A 17,213-nucleotide genomic window follows, 5' to 3' on the forward strand; every position below is an offset into this window, starting at 1 on the left:
TCCTAACCGTATTCTTTCATCAATCTCTCCTATCCGTAGCACTCCGATACATAACTTAACCTTAACGTTTCATGAACGTATCTTACTCCTATCATTACATTTCATTTTATGCATCTTTCTCGTATCCTATCTCAAATATATCATTGAGCACATTGTACCATAATTATTATCCTATAATCCACATATTATAACATAATATAACATATAGAAAGCATATCGATCCACAAACAATTCACACATATCAATATATATGACACGTGCAGAACCACAGGGCACGTGTCAACATCAAAATATAACTATGCCGATAGTAAGGTCACTTACCTGGCTAGCTTAAGTCGTTCTCATAAATATATCTTTAATGAAAGTTCGATTCCATCCTTTGAAATCCGGGTCAACCTATATGAGCCCATGACATTAGTTTCGGGTTTGAACTCTACAACATTATTTCTCTAATTTACATCGGTCCATTGTTAAAAGTCTTGAAATGTTATATATCTATAATTATATTTTTATTAACAATCTTATTTTTCATAGTTACTGTTGTATAAGAAAGTAATACAGCTATTTCAAGTTATTCTGTGCTTTACTGCTCTCTGTATTTACCCTCTGTGTTTACCTTTTCCTCTATATTTAGTTTAAAAAGCTGTATTTACCCTCTGTGTTTACATTTTCCTCTATATTTAGTTTGTACTTTTTAATTCCCATTTATCCCTTTTAATTCTGTTCCCATGTATTCCAAATTTACGGTAGATCTCTGTTTCCAAATTTTTCCTTATTGTTTCATATTTTCTTATATCAGTGTTTCCTATTCAAAAGTTTAATCTATTCATTTGGCTACTAATCTATTCATTTGGCTATTGATAAAAATTTAATTTAATATTACTAATCTGACGTGATTTACTATAATCATATAAATGATTGACATCTAATTTCTAATTCAAAGCTAGACCATTGTAATAATTCAATCGATCTAACTATAATTGGTTATGATTTCTTAAAAAAAAATAGGATAAAAGAAAATGAAGATTTAATATATACCTTATTGATAAGATCTTTCACGTAAAATCTCAGCCAATCTCAACTGGGTAAAGGCAATTCTCTTTTTTTTTTCTCAAGTAAATCTGGTTGTTCTGTTTCTTTTTGCCGTAACTATCACTGGCGCAAGATGGATTGAGGGGAGATAATTATGGAAAGGGATGAGAGGATAGTGGAGAGAAGAGGGGAAATGTTGTTTTTTTTTTATTTATTATTATTTTAACTACTTTTTATAATTATTTCTATTCCTTTATTTATTTATTTTTGATCTATTACACAACAAAACACTAAATAAAATAAAATAAAATAAGTAAGCGTTTAACTTCAAAACATTCTATTCCTTAACCAGAAAAATGTTGTAGCACATGGCTCGAGTATTTAAAGAAATACTCAGTAAGTGACCCCACTATTGGGGTTAAATGCAAGAACATGCGAATGCAATGACCGGGACCTATTTGTTCAATCTATTTTCCTACGGTACTTGTAACGGTAGGGGTTTCAAAAAGGCAAAAAAAAAAAAAAAAAAAAAAAAAAAAAAAAAAAAAAAAAAAAAAACTCCTTAAATCTCGCCGGAAATCATGGGCTTTCCAGGCATGCCTTGCTAGCCAAGGCGTATTAATGCGTATTAAACCCTAGGTACCTTAGTAGCCGTCTTTTCCTTTTTGAGTGACTGTCATACCTGTGAAGGAGGAGCCGAAGGGTTTAGGTGAGGGATCGAAAACGTCGCGAGACTTCAGATCGGGTTCGATAACGCCGCGAGCTTTAGGTAGGAGCAGGCGCTAGTGTACGTCGGGCAGGGAGGGACAGACGCGCCACCGGAGATGGATGAACGACGACGCTTCCACAGGTGACAGCAGCCAAGCCCACGATTAGGGCTATTGAGGCGTTCGGGCGAGGAAGACGAAGCGGCGGGCGCGGGTCGACCCTCGGCATTCTGCGGTTCGTCTCGGCTGGCGTGCAGCCCACACCTCGCAGGCCGCGCTCAAGCCCACCATTGGGCCTCGTTCCTTTTCGGCCCAAACCAGAGGTGCGCCCAAAAAAACCCTGCGCCGTTAGGGTTCTTCGAAGCCCATCGGTTTCGGCTCCACCAGCGGCTCGGCCAGGTCGGCTCGGCTGTGCGGCTTGGCGGCGCGGCTCGACAGCTTGGCTGCGCGGCTCGGCGGCTCGACATCCGAATAGCATACCGGTTTCTAGGTTTTTGACCCTTCTGGAGTCATTCCCATCCTTGTTTCAGCCATCTGAGGTCAGTATAACTCCATTGCGATAAAATAGATTGTGATAGGGACGTACCTTGGTAGCTAGGCATAAGAGCTAGTTGGGAAATGGCTCTAAGTGTATCATGTTATCTTATAGGAGGTAGTTAGGCGCTGGAGTTAGCATTGTGGGTGACTTCGGCCAAGGCCAAGGAGGTAAGTAACCTTACTGTTGGCGTTAGTTTTGTATGTATGTTGGTGCGTGCCCTGTGGCCCTTGCATGCACCATATGTTGTTGCTGTATGCTAGGTTAGATGTTTCTTGCCGTGAAATGCTATGCATGCTTTGTTTATGTACGTGATTCTTGCAGTGAATTGCTATGTATGCCATGTTTATGAATATGATGTTGTGACGCGTTTTGTCGCCCTGTATGTATGATGAGCTTGATTGACATGTTATGATTGTAATGAGGACCCCACATGCCATGAATAAGATGACTAGTATGCTAGGACATGCTTGCTCAATGTGGACCCTGTTATGCTACATTATGCTTGCCTAATGTGGACCCGGTTATGCTACGTAATGCGGCGAGGGGATGAAGCGTCGTATGTGTAATGCCATGGAGGTAAACCTTAAGAACCTCATGCACGCTATGGTTGGGGCACTCCCCCGTTATGCTACGGATGGTATGGATGCGTATATTCGATATTGTGTTCGCCACGATATCATGCAGGCCCTCCTTTGTCCGTGGCGTCCGGTATTGTATGTCATACATACCCGACCAAGCCAGGCCCAGGGAGTTCGCTTGCGAGCTCGCCTGGTGGGCCCACGATCACACACGTGGGCCATGTGTGGGAAATTACCATGCATCCACCCCCGCCCGGACAAGGCAAGGGCCTAAGGCCATGGGAAGGAATGGAAGACAAACATCTCTCTCAGTTCCGTTCTTCTAGCAGTGTGCGACATGTATGGTAACGATGTGCGACATGTATGGGTATTCTGTGTGACATGTATGTGTGTTGTGTGCGTCATGTATGTGTATCGTGTGCGACATGTAGATGTACTGTGTGCGACTGCTTATATCCGAATGTATGAATATATGTTTAACCCCAACAGTGGGGCGACTTACTGGGTATTTTATATAATACTCAAGCCACGTGCTACCAATATTTTTCAGGAAAGGGCAAGGCTCCCATGTACGGGTGACGGTGGATGAGGCGAAGGGCCATGGAAAACTTGAGGAGGGTTTGTTGTGTCGTAACGCCTGTTGAATTCTCTTGGGTTCTTAGTCTTGCAAATTGTTTTCTTAGTCTCTGTTGATTACTTCTAGGCTAGGTTGTCGCAATTGTTTTTCCTAGGTATGAACTGCTTAAATTGATGAATGCATTTTCGTTATCGAGACTGTTTCCGTGTGAACTCTTGTCCTGTTAATTTGATGAATATAAAGTAATGTCGCTAATTAGGGTGGAGAAAATTAGGGGCGTTACAGTACTGTTCTAACAGGTAATTTGGACGTGTATCATGTGCTCTACACACAATCTCATACGTGCAAGTATGGGCTCACTAGTCCGTTCGCACACTGCTGGGCCACTTTTCTTGTCGTGCGAGCATTCTCTGGGAACTCCTTAGGCCGGACACCCGTTAGAACTAGTAACCGTCACGGCAGCGTTATGCAAAACATAACGAACGTACCCCTGCTATTAGATGTACGCGTCCGTACCCTCGTGATAGAATAGGGGTCCCCGAAATGCATGAGCACACATAATGCATGAGATCCCCAATATTTATACTTTTATCATTAATGAATATAACTCCGCTATCATCTTTCATGCTTAACATGTCATTTCTCATTTTTCAGTCTACGTATCATACATAATCCTAACGGGGTTACATTTCATTTCATTTATCGTGATATCATGTCATTCATAACATGTTGTATACATACAATTTAGAAAACATAACCTAACGCTCCATGATTTTAACATGTCATTTCATAACGTGCAATTCATACAACAATTACCTCAATAGTCACACAAAACAATCTAAACATAACATATTACATCACAATATATCGTATTATAAACATGTCATATCGTAAACACTTCATGGTCATATTATTCTCTAACTTATCATAGCCTTAACGTTTTTATACCTATCACAGTCATATCGTTACGTGAACGTGCCTAGTCATATCATCAGAGGAACGTATCCTAACGTTATCGTTCTATCAATCTATCACAAACCTATCCCTTTCTACCCCTATCCTAACCATATTCTTTCATCAATCTCCCCTATCCATAACACTCTGGTATGTAACCTAACCTTAACGTTTCATAAACGTATCTTACTTCTATCATTACATTTCGTTTTGTGCATCCTTTTCGTATCCTATCTCAAACATATCCTTGAACACATCGTACCATAATTATTATCATACAATCCACATATTATAACATAACATAAACATAATATAAGCATACCGATTCACAAATAATTCACACATATCAATATATATGACACGTGCAGAACCACAGGCACGTGTCAACATCAAATATAATCAAGCCGATAATAAGGCCACTTACCTGGTTAGCTTAAGTTGTTGTCACGAATATATCCTTAATGAAAGTTTGATTCTGTCTTCTGAAATCCAAATCAATCTACATGAGCCCATGACACCAGGTTCATATTTGAACTCTATAAAATTATTTCTCTAATTTACATTTGGTCCATTGTTAAAAGTTTTCAAATGTTATATATCTATAACTATATTGTTTATTAAAAATCTTATTTTTTATGGTTACTATTGAATTAAAAAAAAAAATATAGATAGAATTATTTCAAGTTATTATGAACCTTACTCGTTTCTGTATTTACTTTTCTCCCTATATTTAGTTTATGGTTTTTAATGCCTGAATCTTTTTGTTATTTGTTTGTCATGTATTCCAAATTTCTAGTGGATTGCTGTTTCTAAATCTTTCTTATCTCCGTGTTTCTTTATTTTCACAAATTTTCTTGGTCATCCTATTCTTAATCTATTCATTAAATTTTCTTGGTCATTCTATTTTTAATCTATTCATTTGGCTACTCATATAAATTTAATCTAATATTACTGATATGTGATTTACTCCAATTCGTATAAATGATTGACAATAGTTTCTAACTTCAAGCTAAACCATTGTAATAATTTAAGGAAGATCTACCTATAATTGGTAGTGATTTCTAAAAAAAAGAAATAGGATAAAAGAAAATGAAGATTTAATATATACTTTATTGATCAGATCTATTCCGCCATAAATCTTTGGTGAATCTCAACTGCCTAAATGTCTGTTTTTTTTTTTTTTTTTCCTTTCAGTAACTGTTACTTTCTGCCATAAGATAGTTGATGAGAGATAATTGTAGGAAGGGGGAGAGGTTAGCTAAGAAAAGTGGAGAAAAGTTTTTTTTTTTTTTTTTTGTTTATTTATTTATTAATTATTATTATTATTTTTAACTATTTATTTTTATGGGTTTATTTCTCAATTTATTTTTTTATAATTATTTTTATTTCTTTATTTCTTTATTTATTTCATTATTTTATTATTTATTTATTTATTATTATTATTTTTTTTTTTTTTGGTTACTACATGATATACCACTAAAAGAAACCTTGGTCCCCAGAGTTTTTTACCTTGAAATAACTTGGGTCTTTATTCTAAGGATTCTTTGTTAAGTCTTCAAGAACAACTAAAGAAAAATTCTTAACAAGTTTACACTAATTCATACGAGTCATAAACATTTATTTGCATGCATAAAACTTTCGTAAGCCTATCACTTGGTATTCATAAAATCTTTGATTTCTTATAACGTGTCTTGATAGATAGTTACGTATTTTAAATCTTAATGCATACTCTAAAATTTTTATAATTCTCTTAAAATCTTTCATACTTAGTCTTCTAGGATCTTGAAAACGTCATAGAATTTTCATAAGGGTCTTTTGGTCCTTTACCACCCCAAATCTTGGTTTAATTCTTCAAGATATTCGAATGGCCTTATAACTTTGTGTAATCCCTTTCCAGCATAACATAAGGCTCCTCATCAAATTTCATGTCATTTAGAGGTCACTTTGATCATAACCTAGTGGTACATAAGTATAGGGGCATTTTAGTCATTTTACACTTATACTTGGTTTAGCCTGTTATCATGACCTAATGGTCACCAAATTTTGTACATAACATTATCATGTCATATTGAGCTTCTTCTAAAATTTCATGGGCAACATAATTCATTTAAGGTTTGTAGCTCATGCGCTTAATTGAAATAAATGTTCATATGTACAATAAGGTTGGCAAACTTACTCAATCTGAATAGTTCCTCACTTTTTTTTTTTTTTTTTTCACTATGATTCCATCTACCGGATCAATAGTTTTACTAGTTTCTACTGTACATTGTTCTCCAAATCAAATTCTCTAACATCCTCAAAATCTCATTTTAAAATACTGGATCTCTGCCTACCCAAGAAAATTGTTGATAAAACTCCAAAATGACATTTTCTTTTGATACAATTTTTTTCTCTCTCTCCTTATCATTAAAGAAAGACAAAGAAAATTTTTAGAATAGAAACATTCTCTAGAATTTCTCTTAAGATTCCAACTCATAGCTAATGATAGAACTAGAATAGATATTTTTTATTTCCAACTCACACGCGCTCATATCTTTGCTTTTCAATTAATCTCTAATTCTAATCTTTCTCCCCAATAAGATATTACGGTGCTGGTATAGACCAAAATTTTGTTATAGTCCAATTCTAACCGGTAATAGATACCGAGGCTTCGCAATATTTGACTGATCACAATTCTGTATAGTCCATTCACTATAGAAGTTCCCCAAAATTCATTAGAGGAATATTTTCAATTAAAATTGTTAGTTCTCTATATTTTTAATAATTAAAAAGAAAAAAAAATGTTTTCCTTTCCTCATTCTTGTTTGTATTTGTATTGTTTGGTCAGTGTTCACTTGATTTGGTTCATAGTTAATATATCATCTCTCTAAATGAATTCTATATACAAATTTGTCTATTTTCACGTACAAAATCAAGAAATTTGTAATACTTCTTCTCTTTAGGCTACCTACTCCAATTCTAGTAAATTTTTGGAGTCAAAATCATGACATGAAACTGGTTAAAAACTCCACCCTAATCCAATGCAAATTGAATGCACTAGTAGATCACATGGATATACGTGTATTTGATTTGTGGTCAAGCTAGAGTTTGAGAATTTGGTAACTTTCATTGGAAACATTGTCAAATAGGCTTTTCTCTTGGTATACCTTATCTAGTATAGCCCAAAACTAATGTTCCTATAACCATAACCGAAAGGCATCACAACTCTTTCAACGCCTTTGTAATATCAAGATTGGGCATAACAAAATTCTCTTCTAAAAATTGGTATTATATAAGCATGGTGGATATCCTCAAGATGCCATAAAACTTGGGATGCTTGAAAATCAAACTTAAAATGACAGTCTTGAAACTTCAACTACGGTAATACCTTTTAACCAGGTTGACATTGCTAGGAAAAATTGATCGGTAATTTTCTACAACAATTTGTTTATGTTGAGCTTCCTGAGTGCATTCGTGTACCCTAAGAAGAATTACCACAAAACTTCTAGTTGATTTAGAGACAATGTCCCACTCTAATCCTCGTGTATCCCCCACCCAAGTTCATCTTAAATCATGGTTTCTTAAATGTAAGGTATCTTGACAATCTCACACCGTAGTCCCTCTCCATATACCTCTAAAATTTTGACCATGATCATAATGCCTCATCCAAACTGTTGCTCGATATTTTTAAATCACCTCACAACTTCTATAATTGCGCTTGTATTTTTTTTTTTTTTTTAATTTTCAACTCGTATTAAGGTAGGAAAGTTTTCTATCGTACTTCCAAAGCTCACTTCCATTAAAGGCACTTATTTCGTTCACCAATCAATTTAAGTATATACGGTTTAAATTTTTATGGTCTTGACTCAATTTTTTTTCTTACTGATACTTTAATTTCATCTTTACATACTTCAAAGTTATAAAATTTTCTTTCAAACACTACCACCCTTAATATCTATAACATTACTATTATAAGATATTGTCATTTATCAAGCTTCCTACGTCATTTTCCTTTCATTTTAAATTACTTACATGTCATTATACGTTGGTTCGTTCCTTTCCATATCTATGGTCACCACGCTAAGTAACTTATCTATATTCGAGACGTCTAACCGAAGCATATGACATTCCTTAGCAAAATTATTTCCACGGATACACTAACATTTAGTAGCTTACTAAACTATAGCTACCCATTCACAGTACCAACCTTAGTAAATCTAAACATCATTAATACAACAATTTACGTTCACATTCCGTGCAAGGTAAAACATAATATATTCTACATTATAATAAATATAGAATTAAGCTAACAATAATGCAGTCATTATGATACTGTCATTGGTGTAAAAATTCAATTATGAGTTATATTTTATAATGACCAAGCAATAACAACATACGCAATCAACAACATTTTATTTTCTTATCTTATGCAAGTCATACCTGACCAAGATAGGTCATCGACGGTGGGACCATGGAACATGCCAAGCCTACATCATAAGCTAGTCTACAAGATCTGTAATGGGTTCGTTACATTAAACCTTTTGTCTTTTTTCTTTAGGAAAGAAGGAATTCTGATATGTAAATCTAGTGTTATTTTTATGGAAAAAGAAATTACTGATCGGTTGTCAAATTTATTTTTGGGAAAAAGGGGTGAAAGATTGAAGGAGAGAGAAGAGAAGAGATTGGTTACCCTTTTTTAAAAGTTTATTATTTATTTATTTATTATTATTATTATTATTATTTTCAGCTTGTTGGATCATGTCAACGTAAATTATATGATTTAAAACTAACATCCATAGAAACTGAATTAAATACGGTCCACCAAACAAATTAATAGCAAAAGTAGCAGAGGATGGCAACAAATAAGAACGAGAAGAATGAGACTAGAGAGTTATAAGGTTGAGTCTGAAAACTGCACGACTTCACTTACTGAACTCAAATTTAAGAGACCAAAATTATTTTTTGGATTAAAAATTAAATTTAAAAAAATTAAATAATAGAAAATAAAATATCAAATAAAAGGGAAAATTAAAAAAATGAGAGGATAGAGAGAACAAAGAGAGAGAATCACTTATTCTCCACTTTACGCTAAATCAAATATTTTATTTCTCTTTCATGTTTTTAATTTAATTTTTCACTAATAATATTAAAGAGTAAAAAAAAAAACAAGAAATAAACATGTAATATGAGCCTAAAATTATACACAAACTTTGGTCTCATACAAAAAAAAATATATATATTTGAATGGAATAAAAGGTCCACGTAATAAATATATTCGGCTATATCGAAATCTATCAAGCGAGTAATAAATACCAAAACTCTAACTCAAAATCGAAGCATATCATACAAAAATTTCAAAATTTCTTCTTTAAATCTTCTCATTTGTTTTTTTAAGTTTCGTTTTCTTAAGAGAATAAAGATTCATGGCTGCTGTTCCATCTGACGTTATGCCTGCATCGCTGCCGCTGCCAGATGGAATCGTGAAAAACATTGATGTCAATGATCCAAATGTTAAAGCAGTAGCAGAGTTTGCACTGAGTAAGTATCCCGGAGAAAACTTGATCCTTCGTCAAGTTGAAGCTAGTCAAATCATTCTAACGTTCAGGCCCGAGGGGAACCTTTATTACAATCTTATTATCTCCGCCAAACGTTGTCATGAACCATTATTGGTGTTTTGTAGTGCCATTGTGCAACAACATCATCCACATCAATCTTATGACCTCATATCTTTCGTCCGTCTTCCCTAAACTGCATATCTTGCAACGGGATCATCTATGTTCTATGTACTATGTCTTATCTAAGTTATAAACTATCAAAAAAGTAGTAATAATATGATAATAAAAGTTGCCAAAGGGAGCATATAGCTCGATGGTAATTACTATATCCTCCTTCCATTTTTCTTTTGCATCTCATATTGAAATTTACGCTCGTTAGCCTACTCAATTTGTGCGGATAATAGTCTTAAATCTATTGAAACTCTCATAGAATTATCATGCGCCATTAAACACAATTATTTGATTTTCAGACATCTTAAAATCTCAAATATCTTATTATATAAAATTGTCTAATGTTCGAAAATAGAATACCCGAGAATAGAGTAATTGTGTTTGATGTTGCTCGCTAATGATATCAATATTTTCTATAAATAAATAATATTTTTGCTCGCTCCTCGCCATTAATTCCAACATTATTTTTACATAATTATTTCTATGCTAGTTAATTTATTTTAATTAAATTAAATTATTAAAATAATTGTAAATAATTAAATTTTTATTCATTTATAAATACAATTTTCATATATAAGGTAATTCATTTTAAATTATCAAAATAATTTTAATAAAATAATTATAAAAAACAAAATTCTTCTACAATTTAATTCGACAAATTTAACTTTATCTTATTATTAGTTAATTCAATAACATATTAATTAATAGCTTTATATAAATAATTATTATGTTAATATCGTAAAGATTATTTAAGTAAATATAAGCATATTTATTAATAATAAAGAATAATTTAAATTTAAACAATATTATAAAAATTAAATAAAAAAAAAAAAAAGAGATAATAGACCATAATAAGTGAAGGAACAAGAGGTTTAAGAAAATACACTCGTTTCGTTAACAATTATATTCTTGATTTTTAATTTAATCGCTATTGTTTTGCTATAATTCATATAAAATTATTGACAACCTAAATAATGGCAATAATTCAGAAGAAAATTCGTATAAAATCTTTCTCATTTAATCTCAAATTCAAAACTAAATGATTGTAACCAAATTAATATCATTTTATAAAATGAAAGCAAGAGGTAACAGACCAGATATAGCTTGTCTTTCAAACTAAATTTGCTTAAACCTTTTGTTTTTTTAGGAAAGAAGAAATTCTAATATGTAAATATGCAGTTGTTTTAAAAATGAAATTATTTATTTGTTGTCAGAGTGGTGAGAGGTAGAAGGAGAGAGAAGAGATTGGTTACCATTTTTTAATTTATTTATTTATTTATTTATTTATTTATTTATGATTATTATTATTATTATTATTTTAGTTGGTCACGGTTGGTCATATCAACCTAAATGATATGATTTAAAATTAATATCCACAAAAAGTGAGTAGATTAACTGGATTAAATAGACCAACCGAGCAAATTAATAGCAAAAACTTCAATATGGTAGCAGACAATGACAACAGGTAAGAACGAGAAGAATGGGATGAGAGAGCTGTAAGGTTGAGTCTGAAAACTCATCGGCTTAAGCGTAACTCAACACAAATTTAAGAGACCAAAATTATTTATTTTAGATTATAAATTAAATTTTAAAAATTAAAAAAATGAATATAAAAAAAAGAAAATATCAACTTATTCTCTTTGACTCGGATTAAAGGTAGAATGAGACTAACTTATTCGGAAGTTACACTAAATCAAATATTTTATTTCTCTTTCATGTTTAAAGCAACAACATAAAAGATGAAATAAACATGTAATATGAACCTAAAACTATACACCCGTCTCATCCAAAGAAAGAATATTTGAATGGAATAAAAAGTCCACGTAATAAATATATTCGATGATATCGAGTTCTACCTAGCAAGTAATAAATACCAAAACTCTAACTCAAAATCGAAAGCATACCATACAAAAATTTCAAAATTTCTTCCTCAAATCTTCCCATTTGTTCTTTTAAGCTTCGTTTTCTTAAGAAAATAAAAATTTATGGCTGCTGTTCCATCTGACAATATGCCGAGATGGCCACCGCTGCCAATAAACGTGTTAAACGTTGATGTCAATGATCCAAAGGTTAAAGTTGTAGCAGAGTTTGCACTGAGTAAGTATCTTGGAGAAAAGTTGATCCTTCATAAAGTTGAAGCTGGTCAAACCATTGAAACGATCTTGCCCCTGCCAAACTTCTATTACAATCTTATTATCTCCGCCAGACGTTGTCATGATCCATTATTGGTGTTTGGTAGTGCCATTGTGCAACAATTTCCAAATGAATCTTATAACCTCATATCTTTCGTCCGTCTTCCCTAAATTGCAAACTTGCAACGGGATCATCTATGTTCTATCTACTATGTCTTATCTAAGTAATAAACTATCCAAAGTAGTAATAATATGAAAATAAAAGTGGCCAAAGGGAGCATATAGCTCGATGGTAATTACTATATCCTCCTTCTATTTTTCTTTTGAATCTCATATTGAAATTTTCGCTCGTTAGCCTATTCAGTTTGTGTGGATGTTAGTCTTAAATCATATCATTTATGTGAAACTCTGATAGCATTATCATGCACCATCAAACACAATTATTTGATTTTCAGGCATCTCATTCCCAGAATTTGTCGTTCTCATTTAAAGTTTTGTGTAATGTCCGGAAATAGGATGCTTGAGAATAGAGTAACTGCATTCGGTGTTGCGCGCTAATGATATCAGTATTTTATATAAATAAATAATATTTCTCCTCACTTCTCCCAAATAATTCCTAACATTTTTACATAATTATTTTTAGGCTAGTTAGTTTATTTTTATTAAATCAAATTATTAAAATAATTTCAAGTAATTCATTTATAAATACAATTTTCAAATATAAAAACTGAGTAAAAATTTATAATGGATAGATAAGAGGCTGATATATAAGTTTGTTCATTTTAAATTATCAAAATAATTTTAATTAAAAATTTGTAATTATAAAAAACAAAACACTTCTACAATTTTACTAAAATTTAACTCATCTTATTATTAATTAATTTAATAACATATTAATTAATAGTTTAATATACATAATTTATTATGTTAATATCGTAAAAATGATTTAAGTAAATATAAGCATATTTATTCATAATAATAGAATAATTTAGTATATTAAAAACTATAAATTTAAATTTAAACATATTTATAAAAATTAAATAAAATAGAAAAGTAGAGATAATAGAAAAGTAATAAGGGAAGGAATAAGGAATTTAAGAAAATACATGCTTTTACCTGGTTTTGTTAAAAAAGAAATATCGCATTTTAGAGTTAAATTTGCCCGAACTATTCTAATTCGTCCCATCGTCCCATTTGTAACACTACAAGCTCACAGATATTATCTTATTCGGGTTTTCCTTTTAGGTTCCGCTCAAAATTTTTAAAACGAGTTTATTAAGGAGGTTTTCACACCCTTATAAAAAATATTTTGTTACTCTATCCAACCGATATGGGATCTATAATCTACCCCTTTGGGGTCTAGCATCCTCGCTGACACTCGTTCTCTTCTCCAATCGATGTTAGGGTCTCACAATCTACCTCTTCGAGAACTAGCATTCTCACGGGCAGTCTCACAATCTACCTCTTCGAGACCTAGCATTCTCACGGGCAGTCTCACAATCTACCTCTTCGAGACCTAGCATTCTCACGGGTAGTCTCACAATCTACCTCTTCGAGACCTAGCATTCTCACGGGTGACTCACAATCTACCTCTTCGAGACCTAGCATTCTCACGGGCAGTCTCACAATCTACCTCTTCGAGACCTAGCATTCTCACTGGCACTCTTCTAATCGACATGAGATCTCACAACATTACTTAGCAAAAAACTGCCACCGTCCATTCTTAAGACCCGAGAGTGAGGACATGGTTATTCCAAAATTTCAAATGCTTGAATTAAACAATTTCTTGGTTCAAAAAGTCTTGCTCAAATTCCAGTAGCCCGATGATGCCAGGCGTGCTCCTAAGTTCTTCCACGGGTCGGCTAAAAGTAAAAATTTCAATCATGGGTATTATGATTCATATTTTAGTTATTACAAGTTGGAGAAGTTCATGCTTCGATACTCAATCATTTAATGTATAAGGTCATAAATCCGCTATTGATGAACATAGAATACAATAGAAATTCTCAAAGTCTATAAAAAAATGCTTCGGTCTCCTCAACTAATGTGGGGGTCTCACAACTCTGATTTTCAACCTGAATCTACTCGAGATTTATCATGGAAGTTGAGCGGATTCTATCCTAGGACAACATATCGAAAATTCATGCATACGTAGTATTGAGGGGATTAAACTTGTCGTAAGGAAATTCGGTTATGCAATGTCTATGTGTTTTTGTATTGTTATGAAATGTTTACTACGTATGCATGCAATCTATTACACTCGTTCCATGAAATGAATTGAAATGCTATGAATTTGCATAACTCAGCCATGTTATGAAATTTATAAAGGAAATGAAACGTAATATGTATCATGTCATGTAAGGTAAGTCATGAGACCTCATGCATGTTTGTGTCATGTGCATTGGGACATTTTTCCTTTATGTTATGATGGTACGGACGCGCACGTTTCGATATTATGTTCGCTATGATATCATGCAGACCTTTTCTTTTCCATGACATTTGGCTACGTGTAATACGTTGTGTCCAACCAAGTTAGGCCCAGTATGAGCCCACCTGGTGGGCCCATGTATGCGTACGTGGCCGCGTATGGAGAAGTACAACACATCCACCCTGCCCAAATAAGAAAAGAGCCTAAGGCCATGTAAAGTGAATGAAAGAAAAATCCCACTCATGTGTTTTGCATATCTAACCCCAACAGTGATATACTTAGTAAGTCACAGACTACCTTACTTTTTCAGGTAAAGGTAAGACTCTCATGCTCGGTTGACGGTGGATGTTGTAAAGACCATGAAAGTTGAAATGAGGACATTACAGGACCGTAGATGTTTTAGTTGAGTTATTTTGAATAATAAACGTTTGGATTTAAATTTCTAGTTTTAGTTGTTGAATGATTTCCCAAGTTATGTTAAATTTCATGTTTTTTAACTACTTATATAAGACTGTGTGGTTATTTCAAAGTTATTTAATACGAACTTCTACATGTATGCACTGGTGACGTCACTAATTAAATTAAATAAAAATTAGGAGCGTTACATATACTCTTGAAATTCAGCCTCTAAAGTCGGTCAATAAAATTAAAAAAAATTGAAATTCTCGACTATGTATTCACTAATAGCAATGTCTTGTATTTTTCAAATAAAAATTTGAACTATTTTTAATTAAAAATATTACTAAAATCAAAACTAAATTAGATTTAAATTGCCATTTTTCTATTATAAATTAGATTTAAAAATTAAAAATTAAAAATATCATATAAAATCTAATGAGATAGAGATAATATATATATATATATATATATATATATATATATATATCAAATACTTTTGAAAAAATGGAAGTTGTAGTTTGATTTTTGTTTCTATTTAAAGATAAACATAGCATATAATTTTTTTAATTTTAACTAATTTTAAAACTTTAATTTTTAAATTAAAAATTGAGAGAATTTGTTTGCTTAAAAAAAAAAACAATTATATGAATTAAGAAGGGAATAAACATGTAATATAAACCTAAAACTATACACAAACTTTGGTCTCATACAAAAGAAAGAATATTTGAATGGAATAAAAGGTCCACGTAATAAATATATTCGACGATATCGAGTTCTTCCTAGTGAGTAATAAATACCAAAATTCCAACTCGAAATTGAAAGCATACCCTACAAAAATTTCAAAATTTCTTCTTCAAATCTTCCCATTTGTTTTTTTAAGTTTCGTCTTCTTAAGAGAATACAAATTCATGGATGCTGTTCCATCTGACATTAAGCTGAGATGGCCACGGCTGCAATTGAAAAACGTGAAAAACATTGATGTCAATGATCCAAAGCTTAAAGCAGTAGCAGAGTTTGTACTGAGTAAGTATCCTGGAGAAAAGTTGATCCTTCGACAAGTTGAAGCTGGTCAATTCGTTCAAACGTTCATGCCCCGGTGGAACTACTATTATAATCTTATTATCTCCGCCATTTGTGGTCGTGAACAATTGTTGGTGTTTTGTAGTGCCATTGTGCAAGAACATCGTTCAGATCAATCTTATGACCTCATATCTTTCGTCCGTCTTCCCTAAATTGCATAACTTGCAACGGGATCATCTATGTTTTATCTACTATGTCTTATCTAAGTTATAAACTATCAAAAGTAGTAATAATATGAGAATAAAAGTTGTCAAAGGGAGCATATAGCTCGATGGTAATTACTATATCCTCCTTCCATTTTTCTTTTGCTATCTCATATTGAAATTTACGCTCGTTAGCCTACTCAGTTTGTGCGGATGTTAGTCTTAAATCATATCATTTACGTGAAAGTCTGATAGCATTATCATGCACCATTAAACATAATTATTTGATTCTCAAACATCTTATTCTCAGACATCTTATTATTTGTCATCTGATTTAATGTTTTGTCTAATGTCCAGGAATAGGATGCCTGAGAATAGAGTAACTGCGTTCCGTGTTGCGTGCTAATGATATGAGTATTTTATATAAATAAATAATATTCTTACTCTGCAATTAATTCCAACATTTTTACATAATTATTTCAAGATATCAGTAGGTGCAATCTATTGTTATATGGCAAGAATATGAACAAAATGTAAGACAGACAACCTTATTCATCTATGTACGGTCTTTATAATTCGAGAAAAACGAACAAAAATAATTTAATTAAGACTCACAAAATGACGGTCTCTTTTAATCTAATTGAAATTAAATAAAACCCAGGCACAAGCATAGGCCCATTGGACCTTCTAGATTCATTTCGTTATTTCAATAAGCCCAAAGCCCAAAGCCCAAAGCTAGCCCAAATCCAAAAGCCCAAAGCTAGCCCAAGATATGTTCTAAATCCCTTACCTCGTTTTCAAAATTTAGGCCAAATTTTAAAAATGAATTAAAAAAAAATTAGAGCATAGGATACTATATGCTAATATTATCTCGAGACGATATTTAATTATATTATATACTTTTTAAACAATGTAGATAAAATATTTTTAAAAAATGATG

The 17,213-nt window shown here is 32.5% G+C and overlaps 1 long non-coding RNA gene across 1 annotated transcript; it reads left to right on the forward strand.

Moving 5' to 3' along the window:
* Positions 1–1,593: 1,593 nt before the first annotated feature.
* Positions 1,594–3,711, forward strand: LOC147793072 (uncharacterized). Its single transcript, XR_015420269.1, has 3 exons — positions 1,594–2,278; positions 2,389–2,444; positions 3,406–3,711. It is a non-coding gene; the product is annotated as an uncharacterized LOC147793072 (long non-coding RNA).
* The last annotated feature ends 13,502 nt before the right edge of the window (positions 3,712–17,213 follow it).

This window comes from Cucurbita pepo, chromosome 3 (assembly GCF_057944985.1).
Source record: "Cucurbita pepo subsp. pepo isolate OVF chromosome 3, ASM5794498v1, whole genome shotgun sequence".
NCBI classification, from domain to species: Eukaryota; Viridiplantae; Streptophyta; class Magnoliopsida; order Cucurbitales; family Cucurbitaceae; genus Cucurbita; species Cucurbita pepo.